Consider the following 15,017-nt stretch of genomic DNA (forward strand, 5'->3'; position numbering starts at 1 on the left):
ATCTTTGCCAGAGATCCAGCCAAGATTTCAGGAAGGTTTTTGATGTTTTACTGAGTCTGTTAAATAAGGTAGGAGTGTGGGATTTGCTGTGTCACCTGGACTGGAACCTTTTCAGGTCTGATCATTCCGATGATCTTGATCTGAGGTTGTGCTTTGATAGGAAGCCTCGGTACAGGACATGGATTTTGAAGGGCACATCCCTGGTGATTCAGTAACTGATGCTCCTCTTCTGAACTTTAAAAAAGTTGTTACAAAATGCACAGCTGTGCTGGATGCTCTTGGCTTTGGACAGAAGGAAGCAGCACTTCAGGATGTTTGCTATTGAAAATGTACTGTGCTAGCAAGAACTTACCCCCAAATGCAGATTTTTTTCCTTGCTCAAATTTCAAACAGAAATGGTATTCTTCRCTTTCTGGGATTCTGAAAAATTTCATGCTGTGCTACTGTGTAGAGTTCATCAATGCMCTGCTTTCTCAGAAATATGGGAATGCGTTAGTGATAAAAGAAATTACTCCATGTAGAGTTTTACAAAGTGCTTTGGGATCCTTTTGATAAAAGGTATTATATCAGACATTATGATAGGTAGTACTTATTAATATCTGTCATATTGTGACTTTCTCAATCACTTTTATTCTGCTTGGAGCAGTCTCAGGGAACTGTGTTTTACCCAATTTACCATAATTRTGATGTGACCCATATTTTACCCTTYTTCTTCCCAAGACCTTTGGAAATATATTATAGATGCTCTCCATGACCTTTCCTAAAAGCATTTTAATTGAAATGTTGTCATGCAGCTTCCATGTTTAAGGTAATTTCATATTTTGATGGCCTTCAAATACAAGTTGAAAGACAATTGCAAGGAGGGAGGAGGGTAATGGAGTTGGTTTTYATGTGAGCCCCATTTAGAGCTCTGCTGGACCTGCCAGAATGGTTTGAGACACCTGCCAGACTCATCCCCAGCTTTCAGTTTTACCAAATAAATACCAAGACTGCGAAGACTTTCTGCAAATCCAAATTAAAGAGAGAGAGAAGATGAGTTGTTGCAACACAGAATCACAAAGTTTGCTTTTGCTGCTCCATCCTGCTTGGATGGATGGAGGGCTACACTTGTGCTCTCTGGAGTGTAGGAGAGGTTGTGACAGAACTTCTGTATTATTATTTTTCTATCATCACCTGGGTTGGCATCTGTGCAGTGCTTAGCATAATGTAGTCCTGTTTTCTTGTTAGGACATAATGGTAATATAAATTACTATTGTTAAAAACTGTAATATTTGTGGCTTGGAAAAATGAGTTCTATTGATTAAAATTATTGTCCAAATGTTTATATCTCTGGTTGACTGAATGCCTGTGTGGAGGTTTTTGATCTCTACAAATACGTACGTTGCAATCTTGTAATCTGTAAGATAGTTCAAATATATTTTCTTAGGAATGTGGATCCAAAAATATCACCCAGGGTTCTAGATTGGGTAAGACATATTCAAACAAGAGGAGAGAAAGCTRCATATTTAACAGTGGCTTCATTTCAAAGTAGACATTCAAGGTATTTCCCTTTGTACATAACACAGAGGACTGTAAAAATCAGCACAATAAGCGGACAAAAAAGCCCTTCCCTCCTTTTTTGTCGGCAAGGATTTGTTAGACAGTAAATTATGACATTGTTCCATCACAAAAAAAAAAAAAAAAAAAGTCAGACCATCACAAAATTCAGAAAAGAATATTGCTTATTACTTGCAGTCCAGACCTGAATTTATTCATATCACAGCTCTTGTTGTGTTGGGGTTTCCAGCAGTTTCATCTTATGACCTTCCACAGGTGAAGAACCACAGAATATGCAGAGAAGATCAGTCACTGCAGATAAAAAATTCTGCAGTGTTGCTTGGACAAAAGAATTATTCATTGGGCCAGATTCTCTGTTGTGTAGTTTTCCTTAGCTGTATTGAGTTCATTGATTTTTATCGACCTTATTTCTTTGACTTCATCGTGGGTTCTCTGCTTTACACCAACTCAGGATCTGGCTCTCCATATTTAATTTGCACGATAATTTTTTTTTTCACTAAAGTCTTTTGAAATGGAATCTGCAGGGCAGTTAATGAGAGCTGATGCTTGATGTTGGATCCTTTCCCAAATGCYCGTTATGTGGCACTAAATGTTACGGGCCAAGTACCGATTTCACRTTTTTACGCCRAATTCCCATTGACCCCAACAGCAGKTTCATGTGAGAAATGATAGCAGGATAGATCCTATTATTTCCTGAGAAGGTCAGTGTTCTGATRAAAGTGGATGAAGCTGTCTTTTTCATAGCTGTCAAGCAACTTGGCTTAATGTAGTGATGGAATCTCACCATGATAATAGAAACCTGGCACGCCTGCCCTGGTGCACCACATTGGAGCTGACCGTGAGTCCTTGTCCTTGCTTTATGGGATGGCTGAAATTCAGACCTTCTGAATGAGGTATTAGTTACTGGAAGTGTGAGCAGCTCCAGTCAGAGGAGAAAAAAAAAAWATTTTTTATTTATAGTTGTGTTAATTCTTTGCTGAGTTTTTACTAGTGTATTTTGTGTTCTGTGCATGATGAAGGAAACCCTGGAGTAGATTTTTGGATCTCAGGTAACAGTAGCATAATAACTGCAGTTCAGACACTGAATAGCAACAGCTGACAGAGAAAAATCAGTCCATTGCTGGTCACTCAACATTTCTTCAACCTTTGGCCAGGAATAAACAAAATATCCTGTGACTTTGCTATAGCTGATATTTACCATTATTACAAGCCTGTGGCATCTCCATTTTCCATCTGTGAGTTTTGTCTGTCTCTTGATCTCCCAATTTGCTTTAACTGTGCTCGGATAATTCTGTTTTGACTGTTTTGTGTTATAATGCTTGTCCACATAAACCACCAGAGGAGGGTAGAAGAGTATAAAATCAGAGCCATAAAAAGCTATTTTGTGGCACATTTTCCCCTGCAGAGTGGCTCAGTGTGCCTCTCCAGGTTGGAAGAGCATTCCCCCCATCTTCTCCAGCCGTATCTTCCTCTGTAAGAGCTGAAGTGGGAACTCTTTGGACGTCTCTTTCCTTTCTTCGTTTCCAGGATTTCCATTTCCCTTCCAGCTGCCGGGCTCTCAGCTCCTGATCCTGCACTCATTGCTCCTTCTCCCTGTGCTATGGACCTGCAGCTTGGCCTCTTGCCCCAGTGGGTAAATTCTTAGTCCCATTTGTCCCAATTTGCTGTCTTTTTGTCCCACTGTTTATCATGACTCGGAATAACAGTGTACTTGGTTTTCCTAACCACTTTTTCAAACCACTTTTTCAAGGACTTTGATGCCCTTCATGTGTTCCTTCTGAAGGGGTTTGGTCTTGCTTGAAGCTGAAGTAATTTCTCCTTTGTGCAAATTAGAAGGATGCAGTGACTTCATGGCATTCCCAGTAGCTGCCCAAATCCTGTTTTGGGGAGAAGATTCAGATGTTTTATCCTGATGGTTCTTGGGCTCTTTTTGTTTGTATTTCAGCTTCAAAAGTTCTCTGTCAAGAGAACCTGTCACATGAACTCTTGGGAGAATGACACACACATGGGGAAAAGACCTTTTGTAGCGTTTAAAATGCTTCCCTTTCCTTAGCAAAACTCAGAAGGAGCTTGCTGCACTGGATCTTGTTACCCAAGACAGGGAAAGTCAGAAACTTGAAAATGCTATTTAACTTTTTAAATATGCATTTTGGGATGCAGCAGATCACTTCTGGGGAAAAACGTCCTTAATCTCAGTATTTCAGTTTGAGAAGTGGAGAAGTGATGGCCACTTCTGTGTTTCTTTTTCCTGAACAGAACTCACACTRTTTGCTGTTTTGTGTATGAACAGCCAGAACATTCTATGCGCACAATTTCCCTAATTTAAGTGGTGGATGAAGGGCACCATCCTCATCATCATGGCCTTGGATCAGGCTCAACTTKTCCACTTCACCAACACTGCAGTGAGGCCAGAACACTGTGATTTACACTTCCCTGTTTACATATATGAATAGAAATATATATGTGAGATATATATATATACATATTACTAGAACATATATGAATAGAAATGGCTGAAGGGGGAACCTTTCCATGTTGCCACTGGGGAATGGAAGAAGGAAGGTGAGTTTAGGTTGGTTTTTTTCCTGAATTTTCACTGTGATAGCTACTGGCTTGCTGGTTTGGATTAAGGTATTGTGATGTCTACAGCCCTAACTGATCCTTTTTKTAGCATTTTGCTGAGATTTGCTCTAAGCTAGGAGCTTGATCTGGGGCTTTCTTGGTAATCAGTGAAGAGAAAGGCGCTTCCATGGTGAATTTGATCTTAGTTTGGCTCAGATGCTTTCTGGGGGTGTCTGTCTCTCTCCCTTTGCTGCTTAGGTTGCTCAGGGTGACTTAACTCCTGAGTAAGGTGCATCAATTCAGTTACAAAGAGTGTGACCTCCTTAACCTAATCCAGGGATGAGKGGATCTAAACCAGAGCAAGAGAGAGGGAGCCAGGTTTTCTTTCCTGGAAAGGACCCCTGATTTTGGGAAGTACTTCTGAAGTACTCTGGATTTTTTTTTTCCCCCCCTTTGAGATGTGTGCTCTAAGGCTGTAATGCATCCCCAGGCTTTCTTAGAAGAGGGGAATGGCAGAGGTGTTTGAGGAGCGGTCCTGTTTGGGTAAAACTTGATTTCTGACAAGTCTTGTATTGCTTTATTGTTTTAAAAGAAGGCTGCTGAAGTGAACAGCACAGAGGCTTCTGCACAGGCTTCCTTTTTGGGAAACAATGATCCCATCAAATTGCCAGTATGACTCATGCTGGGTGTTTGAATCATTTTTATTGCGCTGCTGATGAWGGCTTGGAAAAGTCAAGTTTTGGTCATCAATTCATTCTACATCTTTTATATTGACTGACTCTTGTATATCAGAAACATGGTCAGTTAGACGTTTTTATGGGTCCAACGAAAGATGTTCTGTGTAGATAACATATAGTCAAGAATAAAAAGCCAAATGTGCACATAGGACCTGATAATGTGAAAGTATGATGGCTTTAAAGCTGTATTTTGTTTGTAGTCTACTAAATCAGAGAACTGGATAARGAGATTGCTCAGCTGACCGAAATAAACATTATGTTAAAGGATTGAAAAGTTTRAATATTACACAGAGCCACCTAAATTCTGAAAGAACTGGTAACAGCCCATTTCAGGGGGAAAAATTCTGAAAAAGCTCACMAAAAAACCTCAAAGCCCAGCAGCAAACCTCCCCCTTCCATTTCGTTTTTCTTTCCTGTCCTGAATTGTTTTCCAAATATTTCCATCCTGGTTATATAGAAGGTTGGGGTGGAGAGGCAAGCAATCAATTACATTATTTTAAAGTAGGTTTTTAATAGCCTGGCAATGGTTATACTGYTTAGGCAGCAGCATAGTTTTGCTGTAGTTTTCCCCAGGATTTATTTTTCATTTTATAGCTCTTTCTTTGCCCATATTGCAACTATTTAACACCTCTCTCTACAAGTCTCCCACCTGATTTCTTTTATAAGTCTCAGCTACCCTTTACAACTTACATTTTCTTTACCTTGAAGCCTCAACTGAGAGGATTTGAGAATATCAGGCGAATATAAGTTTGGGAGCTGAAAAAAAAAAAAAAAAGATTTTCCTCTAAAAGTTTTGCAGATGCTATGTGACCTGTCAGGGACATGTGTCAAAGGGATCTCGGGGTGGGCTGAGCACCAGAACTAATGGGGGGACTGATGAAGTGTCCTTCTCCTCACCATCACTCTGATTTACAAGTAATTCTGTTTAGAAGCAAAAAGTAGTTAAATTTCTGGGTTTAGACCTGAGAGATCACATGTCTTCTCTGGCAAAAGGATGCTAAAATATATTCTATTTAAACACTTCAAATRCCTATGTATAAGTACTGTATCTTAGGTTTTTTATCTCCACATCAGCTGAATATCAGAATGTTTGCATTTTATAATGAAGAAATCTTTTTTTTTCCACTTTGGCAGTACTTTACCCACTCCATTAGACTGTGTTTTAAAATCCCAGTTACAAGCCTCAAGAAATGCTCCAAGAAAAGCCTGCAGCAGAGTCAGAGTGTGTTTATCTCATTTCCCATTAGTTAAGGGTAAGGCTTGATGTAGTCCCATTATAATCAGTGGGACTACTCCCATTAGTATGGCAGGCARGATTTGGCCCTTTGTTTGTGATTACACATTCTCTGCCTGGTCTGTTAGACTGAAGGGTATAATAAAATTAAACTATTGGATTAGAATGGTAATTTCAAAACACAAATCAGCAAGGGAACATGATTACATTTGCTTTTGGAGGATAAAGGGAAACATTCCTATTTCTCTCTTGGTGTATCCAGGCTGCCTAATGGAAGTAATTGTGTGTATCCAGAACAAGATTGTGAAAAACTGCAGAAATATGGAGAGAAAAAATGTGCTCCTAAAAAAATGGGAAAAAACACCCCACAAATTCTTCGTATTCTTCTTGATGTTTAGATCAGCAAACATTCCTAAAAGCTACCAAAATCATTAAGGGCTGCTCCTGAACAGRTTTTATCTGTACAGGACTAAGAATAGTTTTTCTGTATAAATAGCTCTCTTTAGCTAAAAAAAAAGAGGCCACCTTTTTCTTTTCTTGATGATCTAGGATGGTGGCTATAACATGGTGTGCTCTGGAAGGGGAAATTACATCCAATTTCATTTGGTGTTAGGAACTTAAAAAAGTTCATCCATCCTTGTTTACTGCCAGAAGACAATGAGGGCATGGTTTGCAAAACAAATGCCCTCATGGAGGAGTTTGCTGTTAAACCTGGTGCTCAGTGCTGAGAGCTGGCTTTCACAGGGCATCTTGGAAATTATTGAAAATTGCCTGATTGAATTATGCACATTTTGGATCCATCTCACAGCAATTTGCATTTCAGCTTCTACAAAATTCTTTGAAACATAACAAATTARGCTTCTGTGTTTTCTGTCAGGATAAATAGCATAAACCTCATTTAACAGACAAGCAGAACTAAGGCCACAAATGATTCATGCACTTCCATCTGCACTTGGGTATCTACCACCCTTTCAGCCCTAGGAAAACCATTTCCTCACTGCATTTCTGGTTTCCATTCCCCTCACCAATGGTCCCTGACACTTCAGGKTTTTTTTTCACTATAATAGACTCCACTATCCTTTCTCTGTAACCCCCTAAAAACATGTTGTATTATATTTTTTGCTCAACTTATCACTTTTTATTTTTAAAGCTACCATGTAAAGGAGCAATCTGCACGTCTTTCAGAGCACATTCACTTTTGCAGAGCAATGTAGAAACATCAGAAATGCCCTGCTGAGGCAGGCAGGGGTCTGTCTAACTCAGGGCACTGTCTCCCACCGTGGCAGCAAGAGATGCTCAATAAAGAGGGTGGATCAGCCTGGCCACTGCCTGCAGTCCCTTCCCTTCTCAACCTCTCAGCAGTCACCAGCTTTGGATAAGGGATATTAAAAAATACATCCTCGCCTATTCACTTTGGGATCTGTTTGTGGGCCCTGGAGTTCTTTTTAAACTTGCCAGTGCTATCTCTCTCCATGGCCTCCTATGGCTACAAATTCCAGAAGTTCAATGCCTGCTACTTAAACTCTATAATTTTGTCTGGTTTAACCCTGTGTTTCACTAGTCTCAGTAAGAATAATGGCATCTGGTTTTAACTGGAAGATTTGGAGAGCAGCAGTTTTGTTTTCCTAATCTGTATTACCCACAAGCTCCAGGATTTTTGTAAACCTCTATCCCATCTTACAGACTTCTCTACAAGATGAAAAACATCAGCATTTTCAAAATCTCCTCATTAAGGCACCTTCTTCATCATCTTGCTCATTYGTAACCCTTCTCTGTACCCTCTCTCCTTCTGCTTTGTCATGGATTCGTAGAATCACAGAATGGTYTGGGTTGGAAGGGACATTTAAAGGCCATCTACTCCAACTCTCTGCTATAACCAGGGCAATCTTCAGTTAGATCAGGCTSTTTGGAGCYCTGTCCAACCTCACCTTGATTGTCTCCAGGGATGGGGCATCCATGACCTCTGTGGGCAGCTTGTGCCCATGTTTTACCACCCTCACTGTAAAAAATGTCATCCTTATATCTGGTCTGAATTGATTCTTTTTTAGGTAAATTCTGCTGCCTTTTTATTTTCCCCCTTGTCCTATTGTTACAGGCCCCCAGAAAGATGCCAACAAAGCTTCCCCAGAGCTTTCACTTGTCCAGTGACCAACATCAGTGCTCTCAGCCTTTCCTCCTAGGAGAGATAATCCATTCCCCTGATCATCTTTGTGTTCTCCTGATGATCTTTGTGTTCTCTGGCTGATCCACATCCTCCTCATGTCCCAGAGCTGGACACAGAGCTCCACTTGTCCTTCTTACAACCCAAAAACCAAACACAGGATTCACACCATTCATGCTCACAAGGGTGTGTGTAGCAGTGAAATCATTCTGATTTGTGTGCAACAGCTTTTCTGGTGGTTCCCAAAATCCTGTTGGGGTTTTTTTTGGCTGCCATTGTAGCAAATACAAGTAAGCAGTGAGTATTTGACATATTTTGTCTCAACACGGAGCAGGGAGGAATGGAAAGAAGTAGTTTACTTAAGCTTTAAATTTTTCAGGATGRAGTCTTTAAATAATCATTTGAACACAAGCTACAAACTGAGCCATTTGACATTTTTCTGGTTTTTTTACAGGTCAGGGATTTTCTCTGCTCACAGTTTAGGAAAGCGACAGAAATGCAGCTCCAATGGTGATTAGGATGTTTTATGGTTAATGCCAGARGTTTATGGTTAGGAATGACCAATAGAATAGGTTATCTTTAGTCTGCCTAAAGCAGCTTCTGTGTGGTTTATTCTAGTTGTTTTTCAAATTAACTGGTACTGAAATGKGACCAAGATTTAAGAAAGTGGACAGAGAACAGGTAGAAAATGCCTACTCCATTAAAATGATACTCAAATRTTTTAAACATTGTGTCATTCCAGTGGCCTATGGAAGGCATATCAAACTCCTTGCAGGCCAATAAAATGATAAATATCGTCCCTTTGCCTGGTCTGCTTGTAGCTGTGCAGCCTTTTGGTGTGATTTATTTACAGCACAAGGCAGAGGGACACAGTCAGGAGTGTAGGAGTAACCAGAGCTGTGGGTGGAACAAAGGGGACCCTGCACCAGCCCTTGGGCACTCCCAGAGTGTCCAGGACATTCCCCTGGACACAGGGATGTGCCTGGAGAGGGGAGCAGAAATCTGAGCTCCATTGCAGAGAGCTGGACCTTCCCACAGCAGCTGAAGTCGTGTTTTGCTTCATCCTGCTGGAGCCCTGAATAATTTGCTGATGGTTCTTGCCTGACCTAAGCAAGCAGATTAGGTGCAGAACAAACACAGACCAAAAAGACAAAGCTTTGTCTCTCAGTGGCTTACAGGGCATGTGAAATGGTTTGACCATATTTTTGAGCCTCTCAGATGACTGAAATCAGAATTGCCCAGGGATCCATATTCTACCCTACTGGAGAGGAGCATGGGTGGTTGGGTAGTAAAGAATGTTCCAATTTCTGTTCAAAATCTAGTCAATTTTACAACAATATTTTAATATAAAGAATGCTGAAAGTATATTTTGATAGTCTAATATGTTGCTAAGAAAAAAAATAAAGGGACTGCTAAAAATATATATTTATTCTCATGGCAACCCCTTTGAGACTGTCAAGTGTCATCAGGTAAAGCTGCATAACAAAGATGTAAATTGTCTCCCCCACTTGCTAACGACTCCCAGTGATATCCATCCTTCAATTTCTTTGTCACTAAGAGAAGTAGGTAGTTAGTAATTAAACACATTGAAAGAAGAAAATGAACAGAAAATATTAATTAAGGATTAGGTAAAGCTTGCTTAACTGAACATGTGCAAATGTAGTAGGAAGGAGACACGTGGTTGTTGTGCAGAAAACGACCTACAGAGTTTGCTCTGCTAAAGACTCACAGGGAATCTTGATGAAGTAAATGAACACAGCCTTTAGAAACTGGTGGGGCTTGTTCCCATTAGGACTCTGGAATTTATAGTAGTATCTTTTTAAACACAGAGTGGTGAAACTTTCATTTCCACGCCCTGTGTTAGGTTGGAAAGATATATCATTATTTTCAGAAAATGGAAGAGAGAGCTTGAAAGTCTTTTAAAACCATATTGGGACAATATTTTAGTGTTGTATGAGACATCAATTCGTGCAAAGGCAACTGATTCAAACAAGGTATAAACCAATCTCACCTTGCTGTAACCCACAGCATTCCATAAGTCCTCCKGGAAGGAGAGCCAATAGTAAGGAAAATAATTTTCTTTTTACGGCACCTGATGTGGACAAATTTAGAAATCTCACAGTAAAAGCCCATCTGCAACATTTTCAAATTTCATGTAGTTGTGAGAAAGGCAATGCCCCCCAAGCCTCAGTGTCAGGAGTGGGTGGTTATGGCAGGATGAGGCACTGCCTTATGCTCATCTGCAAGAAAAAAAAAAAAAAAAATTGCTCAGCTCTATCTGATAAACAGCTCTGGATATGAAAACTGCCACGATACTTCAGTCCAGCAAGGCACCAGTGGAGTTAATGCATTTCAGCTGCATAAACTGCAAATATATATAACATGRCATGTATAGAAAGGCCACTGAATCTTTAAAGGGAAACAGGCAGAGCTAATAGGTTTCTTTGAATATAAACATCAGTATATATTTTCGTGACTCAACTCAGCATATTCTATATGGGTTGTAATTTTAAAATTAGTGGTTGAAGGGAGAGATAAGCACCATCAATAAATTAAACTGTAACCCAGCGGTTTAGTCATGAAAGGTTAAAATAAACTTGCTTGATTGATTATGAATTTTAAACAGTTTTTCTTCAATGTAATCAGTGCTCTACCAATGTCATTGCTCATTAAAGAAAAGATTTTCATTCCAACATTTGATTGAGGATGTTTTTTCTCATTTGCATTTTGCTTTCTACCGAGTAAGCATCTTGCCTTCAGAATTATTAGATTTTTTTCCCCYCTTGTCTGTCCATAAAAGCCGTAAAGTGGGCTGGAGCAGTGATTTAGAGGGATACTACATAAAGATTGAATGAAGATATTGACTACAGGCCCTAATGCAAACAGGACTGTCTGATGGACTGCCTTTGACAGGATGATGGAAGGGAGCCTTGTGGCCTACTTAGCTGCCCTTCTAATTGGCCTTTATGAATATTTAATGAAATCAAGATGAAATTCAATCAGAGCTTTTACCTGCTGAATCTTAGGGAAAAAAAAGGGGATATTATTAGATTTTCCTAGCCCTTGTATACAATAAAACTGTACTGAAATGTCTCTGTGTTAGTCAGGTGGCTGAGATATGCTTTTTATCCAGGGACTTGGTTTSTTCCAAAGGAATTAACCTTTTTACCACAAAAAGCAGCACGATTTTCCATTTGCATGCATCACTGGYATTTTATTACTGGCACAGTATAATGTTTAAGCCATGAACAAGCAACAGCTATTCCCTTTGAAAACATACCCTTAGCAAATTCTTACTCTATGCCAATTTGAAGCCTTTTAGGGAACTTTGAGGTCATATAATAGTTTCAGAACTACATAATGCCGTAGCCTAATATTTTGTGCCACATTGGTTGATTTATGAGCGAGAATTTGCACGATCTCATTTCTGAAACATAATCTAGGTTGCATCAATAACATTAAATTATAGCAATGAGGTATAAAACAGTCTGACAGGCTCCTGCTGTAGTACACTCTTACATTCATTTAAATGTAGATTTTGTTTTTCTGAGTAGAATGCCAGAAAAGCTTTTCATAGAAGCACAATGGACAGATTAATCTATAAATGGCAAATTCAACAGTGAAGAAGGTTTTCCCCATTTTTAGTTTTGTGAATTTTATCTTTCTCCCCAAGATAAGCTGTTTATTCACAGTATGTTGCTTTTTATGCATTTTCAGTATCATTTTTTTGGACAGAAAGGAGTTTGGTACTTAGAGATAAACACAGCATGTTAATACCAAGCAATGCATGAGTAAAACCTTGCAGATGCGACTCAATAAGAACATTTCAGTGTCATTATTTAAAGGCTTGCTTTCTCTAAATAAAACTAGTTTTGTGGGCATCAGGAATGTTCTTTGGGTCACTAATGCTGATGTCACCATGTATAGGGCACAAACTCGAGCACCAGGCAGGTGCAGGGTGTTATTAGGTGGGGCATGGATGAGTGGATACCTGGCTTCCCTCAGTTTGGAGATATTTGTAACTGTCTCTTCCTGAACACATGTACAAWCTGTAAAAAAGGATTGTTTTTACAGGGTGAGGACAGTGTGGTATGCTCTCAGGCTCCTTGAGAAGCTTCTAGCATGGTGCTTTGACTTCCATGTCACCGGGAATAATAATGAATAGTGAAATAGCATTCATTCTGGACAAGACCACAGGCCTGTGCTTCTTGCTCCAGCACAGCCCAGTTGCCAAAACCCAGGGGAAAGTTACCAGAGTGGATTCCTGATCCTTCTGAACTCCCACCACTGGTCACTTTTCCAGTCTCTTCCATGGGGCAGGGCTTCTTGAGGACCCTCACAGGGACCTTATGGGCTGCTGGAGGAGCTATAAATAACCAGAACATAAAAAACGAGGAAAAAAAGAGTGATAAATGTTACAGGAAAACTGAACAGAGGGGCAGCACTGGTGTTTGTGTTGGCGTCTCCCTGAGCTGGATGGACAAACACAAGGTCAACAGAGATGTGCCAGCACTTTCCTGTTCAGCWCTCACACTGATACATGCTTTATCTTCTAATTGCGTTTTTTCTCTTCTCCCTTTCAGTGGTGTGAGAGCTGTGAATCTTGGGAGTTGGGAATTCATAATCAGGATCTGAATTCACAGAGAAAAAGCCGTTCTCCCCAAAGCCCCATTCCTTYAGGTAGCTCTTTACCCAGGGGATAGTCATCTAGTGTAAACAGCAGCCTACACCCTGATGACTAAATCCATTTTAGAAGCAAACTAAATGAAGTTATAACAGCATATTTTGCTTTTTGAGTCTTCTCAGTGTATACAAAAAAAATTGAAGGATGGATAAGAGAGTGAATGTTTATGCATGTATCTGCATGTATGAATGCTGAGCTCAGGAAAATAAACTTGACARACTTTCAGAGGCTAAAGACTTTGTGTAAAGGCAAATATGGAACTGCAATGGAGGYATAAAGCTCCTCATATCAACCTTAATTTGGATTTATGTCAGCTCTACACATGGGTGAGATATTTCAGCCCACTGTGTTCTTTGCATTTTATTGTCCAGCACCTTTTTGTAATCTCTCCATACAGAAGATGTGGGTAACACACACTTTTTCAAACATCTGAGAAAAGAGAATTCACCAGACACAGTACCTTCTGCAGCATTTCTTAGCAGCTACTCAAATTATTTTTTGAAGCTTTGTTTAAATGGACTGTGAATATTCATGTCACAGATTTACTTCCAGAGGACAGAACACATYGGTTTGTCTTCAGATCAAACAGATAAGCAGTGGATTGCCACACAGAGATTGGATTGCTTAGTTAAACACAAGTGTTAGTGGTGATAATTAAAAAGAAAATAGGGTTTTGCATAAACATGGTCAAAACAAAGTAAATTTTGATGCATACATAGAGCAGTGCTTAGAAAGATAAGTCTACTTGCTTTCTCAGAAACTGTATCCAAAATACCAGCAGCCTTTGGACCATGAAGGCCATGAGAGTGAATGATATTTTTTTGACTGTTTTAGAATTCCCTCTGTTAAAATCAAAATGTATTTAACACCCCRTTTTAGCATCTCACTAGTCAGCATTTGATGTCTTGGAGTTTCATCCAACTTTTGTTCTTTCTTGATCCCCTGACAGTGACCTCAGCAGGACTAGGGCAGGATATAATTTACCAAATGAATGATACATCTGAGCTGATAATTAAGTTTAAGTTCAAGACAAATCCAGCTCTTCACAGGGGATGCATTCCTTCCTGATGGTGATCAGAAATGAATCCGGATGCTTTAGATTTGGGGAGGATTGCTGGCAGTAGTGGAAGTGACAGGAAGGTGGTAAAGTGCATCAATAAATCCCAAAAAGTGTGAGATAAGTGTGTCCTGCTTTAGGCTTAACATAATTCAAATAGAYAATTAATTTGTGATATATCTCTATGCATTTCTTTTCTCTTTGCTTCCTGGCAGAAAMTTCTGGTACCTGAGAAACCACTGGTACCTAGAAATGATGGATTTGATCTGAATCTCTCTTCAGCCAGGGCACAAGTTCAAGTTGCTAATTATTTTGTGGCTAGTTACCAGTGTGTGAACACGCAATAGAATTCAGAAGGGGCATTAACTGGTGTAATAGAAAAATGAATATTTGCTAACATTTCTAAAACACTAGAGATTTAAAAAGCAATTGGTATTACTTGCTTCTCCAGACAKAGATTTAGAGACTGAGCAGCATTGGGGAGTTCCCTTAGTGGGTTTGGCAAGGCCAGGACACCTTGTTTTGGTGTAGGCACTGGATGAGCCTAAACCACTTCCAGCACAGCTATTCTGCAAAATTACTGGAGTATTACTTTCTCTCAATGTTTAAAATATGATAAATGAAAATACTATATGYACATTCAGCAAATAAATGTCCCATCCTTCCAAAGTTAATGTGCCTTCTTTCTCTGTTGAAGAGGTCTTTGCTCTTTTATTTACAAAATTGAGAAGTGAGTATTGTGAACTTTTCAGCTATTGGAGCTGAGATTCAGCCTCCTGGGATCTGCTCCCAGTTGTGTCACTGATTCTCCTGTCACCTCAGGTAAATCACTCTTACCTCTTTTACTCTTGTAAAAATCAGAACAGCGAGCAGCTTCATCCTGAAACCAGTAATGAGCTGTTACAAACACTTCATTGCGAGTTCCTGAAGTGGGCAGCTGTGGAATAATATATTCATGGACTGGTTTCTTCTTAAAATACCAGAAAATGGTTAAAGTCTTACTTGAAGCATAACAGCTAATTCTT

Source organism: Malurus melanocephalus, unplaced genomic scaffold, assembly GCF_030028575.1.
Source record: "Malurus melanocephalus ecotype Western Australia unplaced genomic scaffold, MMel_1.1 scaffold_74, whole genome shotgun sequence".
Lineage (NCBI taxonomy): Eukaryota > Metazoa > Chordata > Aves > Passeriformes > Maluridae > Malurus > Malurus melanocephalus.